Source organism: Poecilia mexicana, unplaced genomic scaffold (assembly GCF_051168715.1).
Source record: "Poecilia mexicana isolate PSO_F unplaced genomic scaffold, ASM5116871v1 scaffold_3, whole genome shotgun sequence".
Lineage (NCBI taxonomy): Eukaryota > Metazoa > Chordata > Actinopteri > Cyprinodontiformes > Poeciliidae > Poecilia > Poecilia mexicana.
The window spans coordinates 2,850,536-2,865,314 of NW_028263372.1; the positions used below are offsets into that span (position 1 = coordinate 2,850,536).

General features: G+C 40.7%; 1 protein-coding gene and 1 long non-coding RNA gene across 2 annotated transcripts in view; one reads left to right on the forward strand and one right to left on the reverse strand.

Annotated features, from left to right (window-relative positions):
• Window positions 1-14,779, reverse strand: part of cemip (cell migration inducing hyaluronidase 1) — a 274,166-nt gene that overhangs the window by 258,203 nt on the left and 1,184 nt on the right. The gene's annotated exons all lie outside the window — the stretch shown is intronic.
• LOC106911287 (uncharacterized) lies at window positions 6,128-7,910 on the forward strand. Its single transcript, XR_015762584.1, has 2 exons — window positions 6,128-7,399; window positions 7,473-7,910. It is a non-coding gene; the product is annotated as an uncharacterized LOC106911287 (long non-coding RNA).

Sequence of the window (14,779 nt, forward strand, 5' to 3'; positions counted from 1 at the left end):
CAAAATCGTCTGCCAGTACAATAAGAGGATTTGGATGGATGGAGAGCCCTTGCTAACAGCAGTTTTCAGCTCTTTCCACAGGCTCTCGATTGGATTCAGGTCTGGACTTTGACTTGGCCATTCTTACACCTGGATACGTTTATTTGTGAACCTCTCCATTGTAGATTTTGCTTTATGTTTGGGATCATTGTCTTATTGGAAGATAAATCTCCATCCCAGTCTCAGGTCTTTTGCAGACTGCAACAGGTTTTCTTCCATAATGGTTCTGTATTTGGCTCCATCCATCTTCCCATCAATTTTAACCATCTTCCCTGTTCCTGCTGAAAAAAGGCGGCGCCTGTCGGGCTGTTGAGTATTATTAGTCCCAATCCAGTGTTTCTCAACCTTTTCTGGACCAGCACCCCCCTTATCCATTATCCAGGTCCCTTACTGCCCCCCATATAAGAAACTGAATTCTACTTTGCACTGAATATTATTTTACTGTTAATATTACTATCACTATTGTTGATGTTTTGATTTTCATGGTTGTTTTTGTATTCATCATCAAAAATTATTTTCCAGAGACCAAAAAAGCCATGGGAATAGAAATTATTTTTACAGGTGTCAACTTAAAATCGGTAGGCCTATCAGCAGCCAATCAGAGTGGAAAAAATATCCCAATATAATATACAATGTACCTTTATATTATTTTACCTTTTATCTGAAAAATCTTTTATCTGAAAATAGTGTCTATTTGTTCTTGTCATACAGTCTCTGTATTAATTATTGCTCGAAAGGTCTTACCATACAAGTTTATTCCTCTGTATTTAATTTAGTTCCTTAGTTTATTCTTGCATTTTGTTCTTCCTGCATTTTCATTCAGTTTTCTTTGATTAGTTTTGTCCTCTGTTGGTTTATTGTTATGTTCTCTTTAGTTTCTTTGCTGTTGCTAGATTTAGTTTGTCGTTTTTATTGACGCTCACCATCAGTAATCTTCACTCATCACCTGCTGCGCCGCTTAATCATCATGCGTTTCACCTGATTTGACACTCATATTGATTTTTCACTGGTCAGCGTTGGTTTCTCTGTTTTTATACCCTGATTCACATCTAGTTTGTCGCTCTGTTCTATGTCCCAGTTCTCCTGTTTCGCATGGTTTTTCTTTTTGTTTTGTTTTTTACCCCTCTCTGGTGTGGAGCAGTTGGGAAGCATATTGATGGAAACAAGCAGATTCATGTAAGCTTTTTAAAACAACTGAAAAAAAAAATCCCGATATATTCTGATGATTGAAATTCAAAAGTGCTACTACCGTTTCATACCAAACCACTTACAGCACCGATATTAACTCTACAAAATGAACACTGTCTATCGTGGGATCACCCATGGAAGGACTTCTTATTATGATTATTTAAATGGGTTAAATTTTCTGAGGGACACACAGTGGGGGTATTGTGATTTTAGTAATTACATGTTTATTAGAGCGATGTTCTGTTGTCCTTCCATGAAAATGTGCAGCATTCAGACGAACATTAAAACACTTTTTGATATAAGTTGCTGCTTTGACATGATCACAACACTGACAAATCATATGTACAGAAATCATCATTAAAACATAAAATAGTTGAAAATCAGACACCAGACAAAGTGAATCTCAGCAACGTCATCAGCCGGTGTAACACTGACCTGATGCGGTGAAGCTACCAGTAGCAGGAGCGGAGCTGCGCCAAGAAGCTAAGACACACTGAAGAGAAGAAGAGCTACCATTGATACAGTTGCAGCCAAGCATGATTTAATGTTACACATTACAGTTTTAGCAAGTTGCTCAAAGTCTAAACTGGGATTGTTCTGCATTTAAGGTGTAAAGTTTACCTTTGAGCAAACGCCCCCCAGAGGAATCCCAGTGCCCCCCTTCTGTAAAAATTTCTGCCAGCGCCCCCTGCTGTCCTCCAAGTGCCCCCTGGGGGTGCTTCCCATTGAGAAAAGCTGTCCTAATCAATGCATATGGGTCAGAATAAAGAATAATTCAAGATAGAATATTCTACCCAAAGCCAATCGAGTAGCATAAGAAATTTGGCTACTCGACTCGACTCTGTCGAAGGCCTTTTTGCCTTCCAAAGATATTGTAACTTCTTGAGTACCGACAGACAATAAAGAGTCGTCTTAGATTGGAAAAGGAGTTCCTATTTTGTACAAAGCCGATCTGATCTATTCCCACCACAGTGGGAAGCACTGTTTCTAGTCTTAGTACTATTGTTTTTGCTGGCAATTTAAAGTTAACATTAAGTAAACATATCAGGTGATACAACAGAGTTGAGGGTCTTTGCCTTTTTTTAGCAAGTAAAGTAATAACTGCCTGATTAAGAGTCTGAGGTAGGTGTCCAGAAGTCAAAGATTCATTGTATGCCATTCACTGATATTGTATAAGCAGAAAAGCTTGTCCCAAAATATTCTATAAAACTCACAAGGGTACCCATCAGGGCCTGGGCAGTTCCCCCCTGTAGGGCCTTAACTGCCTCATTGAGTCCAGAGATGACAATAGGTCTCTCAAGATTGATGCGGTGAAGCTACCACATCAGCACCTCCCGAATTAAACTGTGGCCGGATCAGCTACATTTTTAATGTTCTTCTCAACAAAGTCTGAAGCAAGGACTGAGTCCTTGAATTTGCGAATTTGCCCATTGGGAAGAATGATCCGTAATATTGCAGGGAAAAGAAGACCAAACTTGATTCCGGGGCAAGAGTGGAGTTCCTTCTTCACTTTAGTAAACAATGCACGTTTTTTAGCAACTGGGGTTGAATAATCGGGGAAAATGAACACACGTTTTCCTTCATAGAGTAAGGGAGACGACTCACGAGCCCTCATGATATCCATAGAATTTCATTCTGTTCTTGAAACAGGGTGACACAGACAACGAACGGGCGTGGTGGGTCCCCCTCTGCTGGCTTGGCCCACAATGTGCAATGAACCCGGTCAAGGGCAGGCTTAGCATCAAGGCCGAGTAGATCCTGAAGCAATGTTGATACAAACTTTGTTGGCTGTTGACCTTCGGATCCCTCCAGTACACCCACAAGGCGGATGTTGTTTAGTCTGGAGCGACCATCCAAGTCTTCACATTTCTTGGACAACGTGTCCACTAAATACATTTACCAAGTTCACTGAGACCTCCAAGGCAGCTAACCTCCCATCCTGATCGCTAGCAGCCCGCTCCAAATCATGAATAGCAGTCCCAAACGAGGCAATGTTAGCTTCTAGCGGTGTCACAGCGGCTCAAATCTGTTGAGATCAGTGCGCGAGTCATTCAGCATCTCCTGCATCTTGGTTAGCAGTATGCTATTAGCATCTGGTTCAGCAGGAGCCTCGTGGTCAGTCTTGCTGCGAGTAGCCTTGTTGTTTTTCCTCATGTTTGACTCCGGTACTTACAAGTTGCACATCAGATATGCATTTTCATTCACTAGTGACTACTAGTTTGTTCAAAAAAAGTGTGTAAGGAGGTGCAAAAATGTACATCAAAACACATATCCCTTCGGAGCTCCAGCAAAGCATGTGTCCTACATAGCCGGTGCTCAGCAGCGACACCCCCACCCCCAATTATTTTTTACTATTTTGTTAAAAAGGCAAAGAATAAAAACATTAATCCTTCTAGTGTAACATGATGTAATGTTGTTTAACAAAGTAAATAATGTGTTCATGCCTCAAAACATTGACAGTTTAGTGACAGAGGCTCTACAATAAAAACAATATTTGTCCTCAACACTAAATGTGGCAGGTATCTTCAGTTTTACATCTCTCCAAAAATGATCTGTTGTTTTCAGTTTTGAACTAAAACATGGAAGCTGTCTTTACCCAATCCATTTTCAGATGTATATATATTTTTTGTATAATTGTATTTAAGATCTATCCATTAGTGAATGGAATTAGCTCCAGTTCACACTCCAGACCAGATGGTGGCAGTAATGCACACTTTCAGTTTTTTTGAATGGCGCCATAAAAAGAAGAACAGCTATGAAGCCGGGGACGGGAGGAGATGCTGTTCAAATTCGCCATTTTTACTTGAACAATATTGCCTTAAAAGTAAAGAGAGCATCAATAATAGTTAGTTTTGGTAAATTCAAGCTGGTGACTTCCTACTTCGAGTTAGATGACAACTGGACAAGTACTGGATGGAAATGAAATGTGGGTCACAAAAGGAGACTGAAGGGACAAAGGTTGCTAACGTGTTGATAGCTGGTGGTAAGTTTGCTTCAAAATGCTAATTATAAACAGTGCAGTACACATATAAACAAACATATGTTGGTTTCACAAATAGTTACTTTATCAATTTTATTGTGATTTTTATGATTATTATTACAGCAGTCATTGACCTTTATGCTGTAACTGCATGGAGGAGCTGTTTTGCTATGGATTCTGTTTCCTCCATCTCTGTTATCCTCTTATCTGCTTACATGCACACGCTGCAGTTTGCATGACCATGTTTATGTGTGACTGCCGCCAATCATATGTAGACAGACTGAAACTGATTAGACTACCCTTAAGGGAGGGTACAGATTGCAGAGAAGAATAAAAAGCTAAACTTGCACTACAGTCTTTGCCTCACCTGGTTCCATCCATAAGGTGAGCCGAGTGTGGCCCAGCGCTGGACAGTGAATGTAACTCTGTATCTGTTCCATTTATATGACATCTATGGCTTGTAACATTTGATCATTTTTTTGGCATTAAAGCCTGTTTTTATATAACCAAATCTCATTATTTCTCAAGGTAATTTACACTGACAGGTTCTGGTCGAATCCTGAAACTGGTTAACGAACCTGGTGGAGCACAGAGACAAAAACGAATGAACTCCAACAGTTTGATGCGACTTATAGTTTTCTTCATAAATTTAACCTGGTTCTAGCCAGTGTTGGAGAAAGTTCTCAGAAAATGTATTTAAGTAAAAGTACAAATACACAGACAAAAATGTACCCTAGTAAAAATAATAGTACCACATTAACATTTTTATTGGAGTAAAAGTAAAAAAGTGCTGGCTTTTAAAAATACTTAAGTATTAAAAGTAAAAGTACTTGCTGAATACAATACCTAATTAAGTGTACCCATTGTATTTAATTTTAATACATCAGAAATGTGCCATTTTAATGAACAATGTCACAGATAAAGCCTGTTTTCATTGTGTTTACTCTCTGTAACATAGCTTGGACTTAGATATTTGATTCTATGCATCAGGGATGAAAACATTTTGTCTCCTGTCCTAACATGAACTTCACTTTTTTTTGCCACTAGTGGCATTTATTTTGAAAGAAATCCAACAGAAAGGGGATGGAAAAGAGGGTGGGTGGGGGAGGCATGCAACCAAGGAGCCACGTAGCAGTTTTGTAGTCAAGACCACCGAGACTAAGTCAAGACCAAGACCAGCACCACGTGCTATGTGACACAAAAAGTTAAAATTGCTTTTCAAATTGATCTGAAAGATCCGCATTCCTATAAAACACCTAGATATTAAATACTTAGAATTGAAATAAATGTAACCAGTATCAATTCAAACTCTTCTTCATTCTGCTTTGTTTCCATCTCTGTGCCACAATCCACAGAGGTCTCCTGACGTCCCTAAAAACATAACGCCCTGGACGATTGCCCATATTGCCAATGTCAGAAACCACAACTGTCTGCACCATTAAACATAGCAATTAAGACAATGCCCTAATAGTAAATGCTCCACGATGAATGCTGTCCAAGGCGCAATAAGAAAGAAGTAACCAAGCAGAAGGAGCACTGTGACTGTTCTCACCCTCCCTCCATGTCTGCCACCATGACAGGTGACGAAAACAATTAAAGAGCAATGAGCATGCTCTGTGTTCTTACGTTCTTGTTTTATTTATTTGCCAATTAAATAAATCTTTACATATTTTAATGAAATAAAATAATAGCTACTGCAGTGCACACCGAGCATCACAAGAACAAAGAACGGCTCTCAGTGAGGCTTCAGTCCCATCAACCTTAGTAAAGATCCGTCCAGAAGAATCGGGTCGTTCCTGAATGTCATATCACTATATTGCACTTTGGTCACAGCATTGTCCCATATATGCGACACCTCAGTCAACACCTCCACACAATAATTTAGCGCATTAGTGACAAAATGTTTTCATCACAGATGCAACATATGTGTCTCTATACAGCTAGCATTGCTAGCATCACGTCCACAGAGCTTTCTTTAAGCTTCCTTTCCACGTAATGCTAAAAGTTGGATGAAGCACTGCTGATTTTACATGTTGCCAAATCTTATGATTTATGTAGCGGCATTCTATTACTGACGATTAGACAGACATCTTCTCCCGCTCAGAGAAAACTACTGAGCATGTCTTGGAGCGCCGCGTGTGAGTGAGAAGGGGAGGCAATGGGTTACAACAGACACATAAGTCACGTTATTGCTTGAATTTTACAGTGCCATGTTAAGTCCCTGAACCTCACATTTTAATGGAAAAAAAAAAAAAAACCTAAACAGAAAAGAGCTCGGAGGTAACCAGTAACACGACAGTTTTGTAGAAATGTAGTGGAGTAAAAGTAGAAAGTATCCATGATTAAATCTACTTAAGTACAGATAAACGAAAATTATGCTTAAGTTCATCCCACCACTGGTTTTAATTAAGCTCAGTATGCCAAAAAGACTTTGATATTGTGAGGCTGTTGTTAGGACTCATTCATCATTGTTCGTCATATTTTTGCAGTCTAAGAAAATTAAGATGAAAGAGGAATCCAGGGATGAGGTATTAGAAAACCTAAAGACTTCCCTGTCTCAGAAGAGGCTCTGGCTCCACCAGATCACCACATCAGTTCTGAGGGTGATGTAAGGCTTTCTTTCTTTTTTTTTTTTTTACACTGAGAAGCCAGGTAAATTTTTAACAGCAGCAAAAACTGGTGCGTTTCCAACACTAAGTGCTTAATAGACATGTTAGGCATTTAACGCATTTGTTTAATGCGTAAAATATGGCAAATATGGAAAAATATTTAAAATAATTGAACAGAATTTATTCCCCTTGTTAATCTACCATTTCTCTTTCATACATTGTATTCATTGTTGGCTCAGGGCCCTGTGATGGACTGGTGACCTGTCCAGGGTGAACCCCGCCTCTCATCTGATGACTGCTAGAGATGGGCACCACCAGCCCCCCTCGGTACCCTGCAAGGATCAGCGTGTTCAGATCATGAATGGAAAGATTTTAAGGTAGTTTGTCTCCTTAAGTTCACACTTAAAACAGCTTCATAGTTAATGCCAACATCAGCTGATTCTATGATATTGCTGACTATGTTTTTCTGTTTCTAGCATAAACAGGCAAAGAAGACACCCAGAAAAGTTTTTCCATCCTGGTCCCAATCATCATCACTTCTGATGATGTCACATACATAGCGAGTCCACAACGTCTTAAAATTGTAAGTCTTACTTTTTTCTTTGCTGTTTTTCTTTACTCTTTAAAATACAAATACTTTCTGTTCTTTTTTGTAGGTTTCTGTAAAGTGGTGTGAATGGGAATGTTCTGTCATTGATCCTCACTGTTCTTAGTTGTCAGTTTGTCTGCAGTAATACTGGAATACTGTGACGTTGTATTTAAACAATACTCTGTCCTTGGTGAAACATTTTTCGCATTTCCTCTAAAGTGTATGTATTGTTTTAGTGTGCCAATTTTCATGAGCATGTTGTCTGTAAACTTTGAATATATTGACAATTTGTACAATTCTGTGATAGTATATTAGCAATGTACTTTTGAAAAATGTGAATATATTGAATACACAATGTAAGTTTTTTCACCTGTAAAGTGTGTTGTAATGGATTCTTCTGTGTTCTGGTAACCTGATGTGTTTGCAGTACTGATGTGTGTATGAAGCATGTAATGTACAAAGTGGCAAAGCAGAATAATAAAACACAGTGATAAGTAACTGAAAAGTGTACTTCATTAGCAATTATAATAAACCAAAAGTGTAATTGTAGCATACTGTAATCACACTACTAATATATGAAATATGTAATGCTTACATACTTAAAATACATTCTAAATATATTTTAAATGTAATTCAATCACAAAAATAGTACACTCGAGATATACTAATCAGGCACGTTTATATTACATAAAAAGCAGTATACTATAAAGTATAACTTTAGTTGGTCCAAAAAAGCATGTTATAGTACACTTAGTACACTTTAAATTGTGCTTTTCTAAAATTTAATTACTATTAAAATACACCAAGTACAAAATTAGTTCCAAAATAACACACTTCAAGTATACTGATAATTAGTCTGGCTTCAAGTATGCTAAAATTTAACATGTTTAGTATATTTATTTTTCACCTGGGTTAACATGCATTAATAAACCAACATGCTGCGCAACAACATGGTGAGCGCAAAAGGTCCTCCAAGGGCTGAACCACCGTCCATAATGCAAGAGCTAACTGGGAACTCAAACTTTATCAGTGCAAACACAGAGTCAGCATGTTGAGACGTAAATACACATGGCACACATAATGCTTTGTTCACGAAGAAGTATCATTCTCACTGTACGCTCAACGCGTACCTATAAATGCGCATCTATGAACAGGGCCGTGCAGAGACCACTAAAAGGGCAGATGCTCAAAAAAAAAAGGGCACATCTTACCGCATTCTAGGACAGAATATTAACAAAGCCTCTCAGCTTTCAGAGTTTAATAAACAATGATAAATTACAAAATTGTGAAATATACAATCAAAGCTAAGGTAAATCTCTATACAGAGCATACAACTATGCATATGTAAGATATTTTATTAGTAATTTCTTTCTGCAGGTCTATTTTGTTATAGGAAAGTTTTGAAATATTCAAACCCGCAATTTAGCAAGATATGTAAATCAGAGCTGGAGGTTTAGTTCTGATTTACATATTTTGTCTTTATAGAATTACACTATTAAAAATATAAACAAGGCCCAATGCAACCTTTTAGTGACTGTAATCTATAAAAAAGAGCTGCCTGTTTGCTGCAGTGGAGATGAAGATGGTCCATTCAGGAAAGCAGAGCTGCATCAAACTTTAAGGTGGAACTGCAGAAAAAAAGAAAAAAAAAACAAAAGCAAAAATTGAATTGTTAATGCATGTCACTATGGGAAAAGCCTACTGAATTTTGCTTAAAACTTTTTTAAACACTTAAATCACACTTTTGTCTCATGAAGTGAATTTTTTTGCAAAACAAACTTATTTGTGCATGTCAGAAATCTTTTCTTGATATTCTAAGTTTTTGTTTGACTCAAAGTTTTGCTTGTGATTCTCACATGAAGTCATGGGCAAGACCCAAAATCGCAACAAAAGATTTATGATGTGTGCAAATAAAAGTTTATGTTTGGCAAATAACTTTTTAAGTTCACAAGACAAAAAAGTTATTTAATTAAAAAAAGTTTTTTAAACAAAAGAATTTGTTTTTAAAAAAGAAATCATTACAATTCCAAAACTTTTGATTACAATTTTATTTTACTTAACTGAGGTTAGTTTATTTTTTCCCATTGAATAATTGGGGAAAAAATTTAACTACATACTCTGTGAACCAGACCCTAAACTTAAAGTCTGGGTTGAGTTTTTTTCCCCTTCATTAATGACATACATTATATCTATCATGGTAATTCAGGGTGAGTTATTTTTAATTCTAAATAATATCCTTGTTGGACTTTTATTTAAGTGCTATTCTCCTTCAAGATACATTTACCTAAAGCTAGAATAAATGCGATGTACATTATGCAGCAAAGGAAATTAGAAGATCGGACATATATCCATTATGGAGATGATAAGTTTTAGACGGGCGATGTGCCTCATACACGGGGAAGAAGCTTTTTATTTATCTAGCTTTGCTAGCAAAGTCGTAGCTAGCAGCTAGCTAATAGCACAACAACAGCAGCCTAATGTCTGTATGATAAAAATACTGAATCGATAGTTAAGAACAGTTTTTCCTCACCTGGCTGTCTCCTCCCCTCAGTAGTTCTTCAGAGAAAGGCAGACAGAGGCCTGATGTATTTCATTACCTCTCTGCTTAAACCGCGACTCCGTGCTGAAGCAGAAACGAGACTTCAACGTTTTCCGTCATCTGACAAGTAGCAAGTCTACTCCACTTTATTCACCAAAAACGTTTTTTTATACCGTATTTTCCGCACTATAAGACGCACCTAAAAACCTTCAATTTCCTCAAAAGCCGACAGTGCGCCTTATAATCCGGTGCGCCTTATATATGGACCAATATTGAGCCACAACAGGTCCAGCAACGGACCTTACCACAGGGGCCGCGTTTCATTGGCTAATGCCCATTTTAGGTCACAGTGCAGCTACCACGTGCGTGACCGTCTCACAAACACAAGCTACAGTAGTAAACATATGCTAATGTACATTGTGGACCATCAAAACCATGAATGCCGACTTACCCAGCCTTGCAAGAACAATAGGCATCAGTGATCTTGTCCACAGCTATATTTATGCTGAGGGTGTGAGGATCTGCTGTTTTCCTCATCTATCGGTAGCTTTTAGCTGTGACGCGCACAATGTTGGAGGCATCCAGTGGCTCAAACACCTTGATGTCGTCCAAAAAAGATGACATGAACTTGTTGGTTCCCCTGTCCATTGTCGTGGCTGATATGTTGTGAAAATCCGGCAGAAATGCTACGCTAATTAACTCAGATCGAAATGAAAGACGTCATGTTTACACAGACATGCAGTAGGCTGCTTACTAGTTGGTCCACTACGGTAAGCAGCCGCCAACTTCTTTTTCCCCCGTAGAAGAAGTAGTGCGCGGTGCATGCTGGGATAGTTGTCAGAACACTGGTTTGTTAATAAAGTTTGATAATACATTTAAAGGGGGGGAGGGGCAGGGGAAGAGAGACAGAGACTGCAGCGGCAGCGTGTCGGTTGGTCTGTGTTACCCAGAAAGCAGTTGGGCATAATATCGCAACACCAACACCGTGAGTGAAACAACGACTGGGCCAGCCTACTATATAAAGTACTCGGGGACCATTTCTTTATTAATGTGGATGTGTAATAATAGAGTATGAAGCGTCTATTCTATGCGCCTTATAATGCGGTGCGCCTAATGTATGAAAAAAGTCCTAAAATAGGCCATTCATTGAAGGTGCGCCTTATAATCCGGTGCGCCTTATAGTGCGGAAAATACGGTATATATAATTCACCAAAAACTGTTCTGTAATCTGGAATGTTTGCTACATTGAGCTCCAGTTAGCCGCCTTATCTCACTGCGCGAGAGGCAACTGCGTCATGCGTCACAGGCAAAAGGTCAAAGGTAACAAGGTGACCGGAGGGCTTATTATGTTGTACAAAAAAAAAATAAAATAAAATAATTTTAGTACATGTTATTATGTGTCAGAAGAGGGCTTTGAAAATAATAATACCAACAAAAAAAAAAAAAAAAAAAATTGACCAAAAGGGCACTTTGGGGCAAGGAGCAAAAAGGGCAGGTGCTCAAGCACCCTCAGCCCCCCCTCTGCACGTGCCTGTCTATGAACATAGAGCACAGTCTCGATGTGAACATTTGGGGTTCACACTGAGCTGCGCGAACAAAGCAAACATGGTGGATTTAAACTTGACTCCTTCCTTGAATTATACAAAGAAAACATGGATCCTCACAGGGGGTTTATATAAATGTCCACATAGGTCAGCCTATATGAGTGATCCGCACAGAGATAAACTTCAGAGGTTAAAGCACAACAGTGCGCATGACATAGTCAACGCGCAGAGGTGTGATTGGTGCACAGTCCCTGTACAATGCATGAAAACTATAAACCCATCTTTCTTTCAGGAATAATAATGTCCTGACCGTAAAATGCTCACCTCAGAAGAGACGCTTGCAGCCTGGCTATATATATATATATATATTTTTTTTTATTTAAAAAAAATATACATCTAATGTTTTTTTTTATAAAAACAAAAACACACAATGCCTTGAAGGGGGGCACGCTGTAGGAAACCCTGATTAACTCTCCTAAGCCACTTTAAGGAACAACATAATTCTGCAAAGGTATCCATAGGACTGGGATATCAGACATTAGCAAGCTCAATAATACCCAACATCCTGGATGACATTGTTAACCTGGCGAGCCAATACGTCAGATTTTCCTACACCGTGAAGAGACCATGAGTCCATGAAAAACTAACTTGTGGAATTTTAATTATTTGGACTAAAGGTACAGACACACTGTCATGCTAGAACCAGCAAGGGGACATTTGTCACCACCCCATGCACTGCCTCCTAACCTAGTTTCCACACCCCCCCGACTGCAGAGGAGGTACATTTCAACAATATGCACACCCATGAGAGCACAACTGTGGAGCATGCCATCAGCCTCCTAAAATGCCGGTGGTGGTGTCTAAACATTATTTCCTGTCAATGTGGCTACCAAAAATGTTTTCATTTTCCACCTCACTCACATTACTTTTGATGAAATTGCATTCTTCCCCCTAATTTCCCTGTGGTTGCCATCGTTAATCATGGAATAAGATGATCAGCTGACTCATTTAAATAAACACTGACATTCATGAGGTGCTTCGCATTGACCTTTTATGATTGAATGTGGTAACATGCAGAGGACAGAACCTTGTACACAAAGTTGTATTTCTTTATTTATAGACAACAGCTGTTATCTATAAATAAAGATTGCTTGCTGATGTGTGTATGCATGGATTTATGAATCAAAATTTGTTTTTAGTGCACCATTTTTGTCTTTTGGATGCATTCATACTTTCAATATAAATCATGCTCAATATTTTATAAATGAGACCCTGGAACTGTTCAAGAAATTCCTATCTCATTGTACTGTTGATGTAACAGCATATCATGAGAGACTTACCAAGTCTCAGTTGAATGCATCTTGCAGAACCCAGATAGGTCCTTATGTGTGTACCAACAACTTTCAGGCAATTGTGAGTATATCCTAACCATAATAGAGGCAGTAAACCACACAGTGTTAAGTATATTTAAAACAAGTTTCAGATGTTAACAAAAATAAATTGACAATCAAAACATGATCAATTATGAATTGCTGAGTTTAATATTTTTGTACATAACTGTGTTACACCGCCAGTCTATTAAAGCAAGATAAAGGGATCTTTTTATTCTTCACTTTATGAGCAAAGATTAAAGTGTGCAGTTTTTCCTTCTGACTGGAATTTTTCAAATTTACACTGAGATAGGACTGCGACATGCCAAGCTGAGATTTGTCATGGAACACTGTTAGGTTCCGTGTTTCTGTGTGTTTATTTTTGAGTTTTTCTGTGTTCAGCCCTGTTTCCTGTGAGTCTCTGTCCTGTCCTCCCCGCTGATTGCTCCCCAGGTGTGTCTCATTTCCCGATTACCCCGTGTGTATTTTACCCAGCTGTTGTCTGTGTTCCTCGTCGGGTCCTTGTCTAACGTCAACTTGTCGTTGTCTATGTCTAATGTAGTCGGACATTCCAGTAGAACTGCGAAGTCCTGGTTTGTGCCAGCTTCTCTTTAGACCGTATGTACTTTCCAGTAGAACTGTCAAGTCCTGGTTTGTGCTAGCTCCCGTGAGTCCCATATGTCAGTTGCTACCGGTATTAGCTGTGTGCTTGTTTGCCGTGCTGCCTGTCCTGGACTGAGAGCGTATTATTATTATTAAATTAATCTTATTCATCAACACAACCTGGGTCTCAGCGTCTCTCCTCACCGCAACCACACCACCTCACGACAGAAGGACCCGACCAAGACCGGTGAGGAACGCCAACATGGACCCAGCAACCACCGCCACAGCTCCACCCGTTTACCCCTTCCTTAAATCAAAGGACATCTATAACATCCAGTTCGAGGAGGACTTCAGTTACCTGTCTAGCATGTTTCACGCTGATCCGTTCATGCTGGATTTAATTCAAGAAATGCATGAAGAATTCCTCATCAAGAAAATATTCACCTCACCTGTCAGAGCTCCGCTACCTCAACCAGTTCCTGCCTCCTCTCCAGCCGCCGCCATCAGCCCGTCTCCTGTCGCCACAGTTCCCCTGGCAGTGGGGTTCCAAGCAGCCAGGCTGGCGCCCGGGCGGCAGGCGGCACGATTAGTGGCGTGGGCCGCTCCAAAGTCTCCCGAGCCTGCTGCCGGAGCGCAGCCGCCCGAGCTCCCCGAGTCTGCTGCCGGAGCGCAGCCGCCCGAGTTTCCAGAGTCTGCTCCCCCCCGAGTTTCCAGAGTCTGCTCCCCCCCGAGTTTCCAGAGTCTGCTCCCCCCCGAGTTTCCAGAGTCTGCTCCCCCCCGAGTTTCCAGAGTCTGCTCCCCCCCGAGTTTCCAGAGTCTGCTCCCCCCCGAGTTTCCAGAGTCTGCTCCCCCCCGAGTTTCCAGAGTCTGCTCCCCCCCGAGTTTCCAGAGTCTGCTCCCCCCCGAGTTTCCAGAGTCTGCTCCCCCCCGAGTTTCCAGAGTCTGCTCCCCCCCGAGTTTCCAGAGTCTGCTCCCCCCCGAGTTTCCAGAGTCTGCTCCCCCCCGAGTTTCCAGAGTCTGCATGTGCGCAGCCCGCTGCCGGTGCGCAGCACTCCGAGCTTCCCGAGCTCCTCGAGCCAGCTCCGTCCGAGCCTCCTGCCGGCTGGCCCCTCTGCCGGCCTTCTAGGGCCTCCAGCCGGCCCCACGGGCCCGAGGGCCTCCTGCTGCGGTGGCGGGAACGACCGCCGGACCCGGCTCCACGTCTCTGCTTCCTGCGCCGGCGGAAGAGACCGCCGGACCCGGCTCCACGTCTCTGCTTCCTGCGCCGGCGACGCCCGCCGGACCCGCCTCCGGGACTCCGCTTCCTGCGCCGGCGACG